The sequence below is a fragment of the Desmodus rotundus genome, chromosome X (genome assembly GCF_022682495.2).
Source record: "Desmodus rotundus isolate HL8 chromosome X, HLdesRot8A.1, whole genome shotgun sequence".
NCBI classification, from domain to species: Eukaryota; Metazoa; Chordata; class Mammalia; order Chiroptera; family Phyllostomidae; genus Desmodus; species Desmodus rotundus.
This window is the reverse complement of record NC_071400.1, coordinates 66399018-66407397: the sequence shown is the minus strand read 5'-3', so window position 1 is coordinate 66407397 and position 8380 is coordinate 66399018.

The following is an 8380-nucleotide window of genomic DNA, read 5'->3' as shown; positions in this document are numbered from 1 at the left end:
GGCCCCTCTTTGCAAACCCCTGCTAGCCAAACAATAGTTTTTATTTGGGAGATAAAACAATTAGCCATTGTTGGTGTGGCTCATTGGATTGAGCGCCAGCCTGCTAACCAAAGGGTCGCGGGTTTGGTTTCTAGTCGGGGCACATGCCTGGAGTTGCGGTCCCAGGTCCCCAGTAGGGGGTGCATGAGAGGCAACCATGCATTGATGTTTCCCTCTCTTCCCTCCTTTCCCCTCTCTAAAAATAAATAAATAAATAATTTAAAAAATTAGCATGGTTAATGACAACATATCAGTACTAGAACACTTCCTATTTTCTTTTATTTTTTGTGGAGGAGACTTAATTTTGGTATAATTTTAAAAGTACAGAAAAGCAAGAACAATACAAGGAAATTCTATGTACCCTTTACCCAGATTTGTCCATTGTTTACATTTTGCCAACTTTGCTGCCATTCTCTCCATATATATAAAATTTTTCCAATAGCCAGGGCGGGGGGAGGGGGGGGTGGGGGCGGGGACAGTGGGAAGAGGGGATTACAGGAACTACTATAAAGGACACATGGACAAAACCAAGGGGGAGGGTGGAGGTGGGGGAGAGAGGTGGGTTCACCTGGGGTGGGGTGGAGGGATGGGGAGAAAAGACATACAACTGTAATTGAATAACAATAAAAATTTTTTAAAAAATAAAAAAAAATTATTTTTTCAATTAAAAAAATTTTTTCAAACATCGACTTCAGCATCCGTTGATGATTTCCTAACACCAATATTCCTTTGATATTTATTAGCTGCTACTCTACTGTAAGGAAGAGTTTTCTCCCTCATTTATGTAAGTATTTATATCTGTGCACTAATATTCTTATTTTACTCAATGAATTATAATCAATCAACATCATTTCCTTTGATGCTCAAATTGTCCCAGATTTGGCCAGTGGGAGCTCCTTCAAATTGAGTTTTGTGTCCCTTTGACTTGCTCCTATTATTTTTTTTTCTGTCACTATAAGATGCTCCAGCCTTGGCTGGTGTGATTCAGTGGGTTGGGGTTGCCCCACAACCGAGGCGTTGATGCCTCGGTTGTGGGGCCAGTCCCAGTTAGGGGGGTGTGGGAGGCAGCATATCTATGTTTCTCATGCACATTGGTTTTCTGTCCCTTTCTTTCTCCCTGCCTTCTTTCTCTCTAAGGATAGATAAATAAAATCTTTTAAATTTTTTTCCTCACATAGCCCTGGCTGGTGTGACTCAGTGAATGGAGTGCTGACCTGCAAACCAAAGGGTCGCCGGTTCAATTCTGAGTCAGGGCACATGCCTGGGTTGTGGGCCAGGTGCCCAGTTGGGGGCCACATGAGAGGCAACCACACATTGATGTTTCTCTCCCTCTCTTTCTCTCTCCCTTCCCCTCTTTCTAAAAATAAATAAGTAAAATCTTTAAAAATTTTTTCCTCACGTAGACTTTTTTTCACATTTTCTGTTAGGTTTCTTATTAAAGTATACTCTCTTCTTCGTTGCTATTGTAAATGGGAGTTTCTCTATTATATCCTATAACTGGTTTTTACTTGTATATATGAAGGCTGTTGATTTCTCTATGTTAATTTTATGTTTCCACTTTTCTGAATACTTTCCTTATTAGAGTTAGTTTTATCATTGATTCTCTAGGGTTTGCCAGGTACAAAATCATATCATTTGAAAATAAAGATATCTTTATTCTTTTCTAATTCATGTGCCTCTAATGATTTCTCCTGTCTAGTTACCACTTTTCACTAACAGAAACTAGGGCTTCTTGCTGAAATCTGATTCCAGGGCTGGGGTAGGGAACGTACAAGATGAGCTTGAGGCATCTTGTTTTACCATCCATTGAATGAATTTGAATTTTTAAAAAATCCAGAGGTCTAACCTGATCAAAATAAATAAATGGAGGATGAAAGGAAGCTATTCCTTACAGAAGAACACCAACTAATAAATATAGAAGGAATGATGGAATTAGAAAATCACTGTTTAGCAACCACCTCTACAATAATTATTTCAAAGAAGAATCATCAATGGGTGCTAATACTAGTGGGTAAAAGTGTGATGAAGAACACTACATTTACAGAGTATCAAAGGGTCACCTCGCAAATTACCTCTTAGTTATAATGGGACAAGTGTGACTACACTGGAAAAACCTGAGGGGAACCCCATCCCTCAGAGTTCTCCCGGTCACAGATGAAATGAGTTGGCCCAGACACAATCCATCTGGGGGGAAAGGAGGTGACAATTCCCTCTAGTGGAAAATGCCCAGAGCCCTTCTCCGAAATGGCTTTTGTTGGGATAGGTATGTATGAGGGTATGCAGCATGCATGCATAGCTTATCAATCAATGTCAAAAGGCTATAGTCATACAAAACCAGTTATTATCTATAGATAACAGTTGAAGAAACACAGAAATCTGCCTCAGGTCAGGATCTGTTAGACATGCTGACGCCAGATGGTTGAGTTTCATGAGATAAGGAGTTCATTCCTTATGCTTTGAACTTAAACATCTGGTTTGTATCAACAGGGTTATACAAGGCAAAGCAAGCTTCAAAGGGTACAATGCATTCTTCAGGCCTGATTTCCGATGGGAACCCTTAGTGCTAGTATCAAGTCATGCCTGCTTCCTGCATTCCCGGCATTCCGGACAAGACTTACGGGCCTCTTTCAAGGTCTTGGTCGGGTGGGGCTACAGTCTCTGAAGCCACACAAAGTGGTCCCCAACAAAAACCCAGTGGACACCACCTTAACCAAGTGGACAGCATTAACATCAACAATATGGGAACAAACCAGTATTTCCAGCTTCTTGATGTGATGTACTGACAAAGACACATCACTTCTGTGGTGTTTCTTCCAAAAATTCATAACCTGAGTCTAATTATCAGAAAATATCAGCCAAATCCAAGGTGAGGGACAGTTTACAAAATAAAAAAGGTTTGTGCTCTTCAGAAACTTAAAGGTCAACAATGACAACAACAACAATGAAAGAAAAAGTATGGAAGTGATCCAGTTTCAAAAACATTGAAGGAACATGACAGCTAAATGCAACATGTTTTTCTGGATTTAATCCTGTACCAGAGAAAAAGTTTTTTTATTTTATTATAAAGGATGTCGGTGGGACAATTAAACTTTGAATAATGTGTGTAAAAGGGATAATAGTATTGTATTAGTATTAATTTCCTGATTTTGATAATGATACTGTCATTATATAGGAGAATGCCTTTCTCTTGTAGGTTTTTGTACAGAAAAGAGTTTACATATTAGGCCTGAGATTGCCTTGCCTTAGAGAGGCTTGATTGTAAGGTTGGCCCTTGACTAGCATTTGGAAACTTGGCTGGTAAACAATTCCCTACATTGATATAAAACCTTTTCTAAATTATAAGAATGGTTCACTGGGGCTAACCTGTTTGTACAAACAATGTAACTTATGCTGAGCACCTGCATTCCTTCAGAGAGTCTGGAATTTTGGTATACGCTAGATAGAAGGTGACTCATGACCAGGTCCCAGTGAAAACATCGGGCACTGAGTCTCTAATGAGCTTCCCTGACCGACAGCACATCACATGTGTTGTCACAACTCTTTGCTGGAGGAATTAAATGCATCTTGTGTGACTCCACTGGGAGAAGACTCTTGGAAGCTTGTGTCTGCTTCCCTCCAGATTATGTCCCTTGTGCCTGTTCCCTTTGCTCAAGGGAGATGGACAGAATAAGGAGTATGTGCATGGATTTCTCCAGATTCCACCTGTGTCCTTTTTCCCCCTTGTTGATCCTATCATGTATATATCCTTTCGCTGAGAAATTTTAGCTGAATACAACTATATGCTGAATGTTGTGAGTCCTACTACTGAATCGCCAAACCCAGGCATGCTGAGAGAGAGAGAGAGAGAGGGACCTTGTCAATGAACAGACATGGGAAATACATGCACACATTCACACACAGAGTTCTCTTTCTTTTTTTTTTTTTAAGATTTGATTTATTTATTTTAGAGAGAAGGGAAGGAAAGGAGAAAGAGAGGGAGAGAAACATCTGTGCAAGAGATACACAGATCCATTGCCTCTCACATGCCCCCAACTGGGGACCTGGCCCACAACCCAGGCATGTGCCCTGACCAGGAATCAAACCAGTGACCTTTCAGTTCACAGGCCAGCACTCAATCCACTGAATCACACCAGCCAGGGCCATTGTTCTCTTTCTATGTCTTATCTAAAATCATGAGATCATCCTGATACCTCCAATTTTGATTCAAGACTGCAGGGGTACATTCTTGTGTTCCTCCACTCATATTTGTAACTTCCTTCTTGTATTTATAACCCCTTTAGTAAGTAAATGGCTTCAGTAATTCCTAATACATTTACTTGTTTCCTCAAGCCTAGATTAGGGAATTTCAGAATTGTTAACCTATGCCTCTGCAAAAGCAAATCTATTTACTAGAGTTCAGTATTTGTTTACAGGCATTTTAAAGGCAAAATTTACACAGAATAAAATTCACAAAATTCATAGTATTCTGATAAATTATGAATATACTCAAGTAGCCCATTTCCCTGTCAAGAAGTAGAGTATTTACATCAATCCCAAGAAGCGTCACTCTTCCTCATTCCCAGTCAATCCCCTCCCCCATGGGGCAATCACTGTTCTGATTTTTTAAGGCATGTGGATATCTGTTTTAATAATTGTTTGATGAAAATATTATCCATTCTGCACCGCATTTGCACCTTTGTCAAAATATCAACTGACCGCCCTGACTGGCATCCTTCAGGGGGTTGGGAGTCGTCTTGCAAACCAGGGATCCCCAACTGGTAATAGGTCCAGGGCCTCTTACAAAGCGGACCGCGGCAAAGCTCGCCTGAGCTCCGCCTTCTGCCCTGCCCGCCCCCCCCCCTTGTCTTCCCCGAATGCCCTCCGTGGTGCCGAAAAAGTTGGGACTGCTGCCGCAAACCAAAAGGTTCCCGGTTGATTTCCAATCAGAGCACCTCCCTGGGTTGCGGGCCAGGTCCCCGGTTAGGGGCATATGAGAGGCAACTTACCGTTTCTCCCTCTCTTTCTTCCTCCCTTCCCCTCTAAAAAGAAAATAAATAAAACACTTTGTATGTATGTATGTATGTATTTTAGACAGAGGGGAAGGGAGGGAGAGAGGGAAAGAAACACCAATGTGTGGTTGCCTCTGGCGCTCCCCATCCCTCCCCCTCCCCGCACCCCCCAACCCCCGACTGGGCACCTGACCAGGCCGGCAACCCAGACATGTGCCTTGACTGGGAATCGAACTCAGGACCCTTTGGTCTTCAGGCCGGCCACTCAATCCATTGAGCCACACCAGCCAGGGCAAAAAAAATAAAATATTAAAAAATAATCAATCGACCATTTTTGTGGGGGTCCAGTTCTGGAGTTTTTTTTTTTCCCTTTTCTTTAAAAATTTATTTATTTATTTATTTATTTATTTATTTAATGTATTTATTTTTATTCAGTTACAATTGTCTGCATTTTCTCCCCATCCCTCCACCCCACCCCAGCCAGTCCCACCTCCCTCCCCCACCTCTATCCTCCCCCTTGATTTTGTCCTTGTGTCCTTTATAGTAGCTCCTATAGACCCCTCTCCCCACTATCCCCTCCCCACTCCCCTCTGGCTATTGTTACATTGTTCTTAATTTCAATGTCTCTGATTATATTTTGTTTGTTTTTTTTCTTTTGTTGATTATGTTCCAGTTAAAGGTGAGATCATATGGTATTTGTCCCTCACCGCCTGGCTTATTTCACTGAGCATAATGCTTTTCAGTTCCATCCATGCTGTTGCAAAGGGTATAAGCTCCTTCTTTCTCTCTGCTGTGTAGAATTCCATTGTGTAAATGTACCATAGTTTTTGGATCCACTCATTTGCTGATGGGCACTTAGGGAGTTTCTGTTTTCTTTCATTGATGGATTTGTCTGTCCTATTTTTTCCCAGTTTACTTATATAAGATTGACACACACCACTGTATAAGGTGTACAGTATAATGACTTGACTTACATATATTGTGAAATGATTACCAAGGTTTAGTTAACATCCATCATCTCACATAGATACTAAAGAGAGAGAGAGAGAGAGAGAGAGAGAGAGAGAGAGAGAGAGAGAGAGATGTTTTTTTCCTTATGATGAGAACTTAGGATCTACTCTCCTAAGAACTTTCAAATATACCATACAGCAGTGTTAACTATAGTCATCGTGCCATGCATTAAATCACTAAAACTTACTTAAAGTGAGAGTTTGTACCTTTTGGCCACCTTCATCCAATTCTTCCACCCCGTTATTTGGCTGTCTTGGCATCAATATCACAATGTCGTATTATTACAGCTTTACAATAAGTCTTAAAGTCAGAAAGTGCAAGCCCTCCAAATTTATTCTTGCTTTTCAAAGCTGTTTTGATCATTTGCGTTTCAATATGAATTTTAGAATCTGCTTGTGAATTCTACAAAAACAAAAACAAAACCAACTTTCCCAATCAGGGCACATGCCTGGGTTGCAGGCCAGGTTCCCAGTAGGGGGCACGGGAGAGGCAACCACACACTGAAGTTTCTCTCCCTCTCTTTCTACCTCCCTTCCCTTCTCTCTAAAAATAAAATAAACAAAATCTTAAACAAACAAACAAACAAAGCACACAAACCTGCTGGGATTGTCGAATCTATAGATCAATCTTGGGAGAATTGGCATCTTAATGAGGCTTCTGATGCATGAACATGGTGTATTTCTCCATTTGTTTAGATCTTTAATTTCTCTCAGCAAAGTTTTATACTCAGTGCACGGGTCTTGGAGATGTACTTTCATATTTTTGATGCAATTATTAATGGTATTTTAAAATTTCAATTTTCTGGTGTAGGTCAGTGGATTGAGCCCTGGCTTGCAAACTAAAATTTCAATTTTCTATGGGTTATTATTAGTATATAGAAATGCAACTAAGTGTAGTATTTTGATATTATATCCTGCAATCTTGCTAATGTCACTCATTAGTTCTAGTAGCTTTTTGGTAGATTCTGTATGTTTTACACATAGGTGATCATATCTCCCAATCAATAAAGACAAATTCTTTGGGGGGTGGGTAGGGCAGAGGAGAGTAATGGGGGGAAATGGGGACAAATATAAATGAAAAACAATACAAACATTTTTAAAAAAGACTTCTTTTCTTCCTTCCCAATCTGTAGGTCTTTTATTTCTTTCTTGCTTTTTTGCACTGGCTATAACCTCCTGCACAATGTCGAATTGAAGTGATAAGAATGGACATTCTTGCTTTCCTGATCTTAGGGGGAAAGGCATTCAAGTCTTTCAACATTAAGTTTGATGTTTCTATAGGGTTTTTTTTTTTTTGTAATTGCTCTTTATCATGTTGAAGGGATACCACCTTGTATTTCTAGTTTTCCGTGGGTTTTTAAAAAAATCAGGATTGCATGGTAGACTTTGTCAAGTGATTTTTCTGCATCTGTTGAGATGATCATATGTTTTTTCTTGTATTCCTGGAGTAAATTAATCTATATCTTAATGTATTGTTTTTTGTATATATAATTGGATTTGATTTAATAAAATATTGTTAAGAACTTTTTCATCTTTGTTCATGAAGGATAGTTGCGTATAGTTTTCTTATAATGACATTCTCTGGTTTAGTATCGGAGTAATGTTGGTCTCACAGAATGAGTTGGGAAGTATTACTCCTTTTGAATCTTTTGAAAGGTTTTCTATAGAACTGTTAGTATTTCTTCCTTAAATATTTAATTAAATTCCCCAAGGAAGCCATCTGGGTCTGGAATTTGCTTTGTGGGAAGATGTTTTATTACAAATTCAAATTGTTTAATAGATACAGGATTATTCAAGTTATTTCTTTCTAAGTGGGTGTTGATTGGTATTTTGTGTCTTTCAAGGATATTGTTGCCAGAATTATTGTCATAAAAATGTTCATAATATTCCCCTATTATTCTTTTTCTAAATTGTGGCAAAATATCACAAAATAAGCTCTAACCATTTTTAAGTGTACAATTCACTAGCACTAAACATTGTGTAACCATCAGTAGTGTGTATTTCCAGAACTTTTTCATCAAAACAAACAGAAACTCTGTTCCTCCCCATTCTCCCTAGCCCCCAACCCCTGGTAACTTCTATTGAGCTTTCTGCCTCTGAGAATTTGCTTATTATAGATAGATAGCTTGTAAAAGTGGAATCATACAATATTTATCCTTTTGTGTTTGGCATTTTTATTTTGTATAACGTCCTCAAGGTTTATTTATGTTGTAGCATGTGTCACAATTTCATTCCTTTTTGTGGCTGAATAGTATTCCATTATATGTATACAAGAGGAGACCCCCCCCCAAACTGGAATTTATTTATTAAAAATTGTGCATTCATTCTTACATGTATAAACTT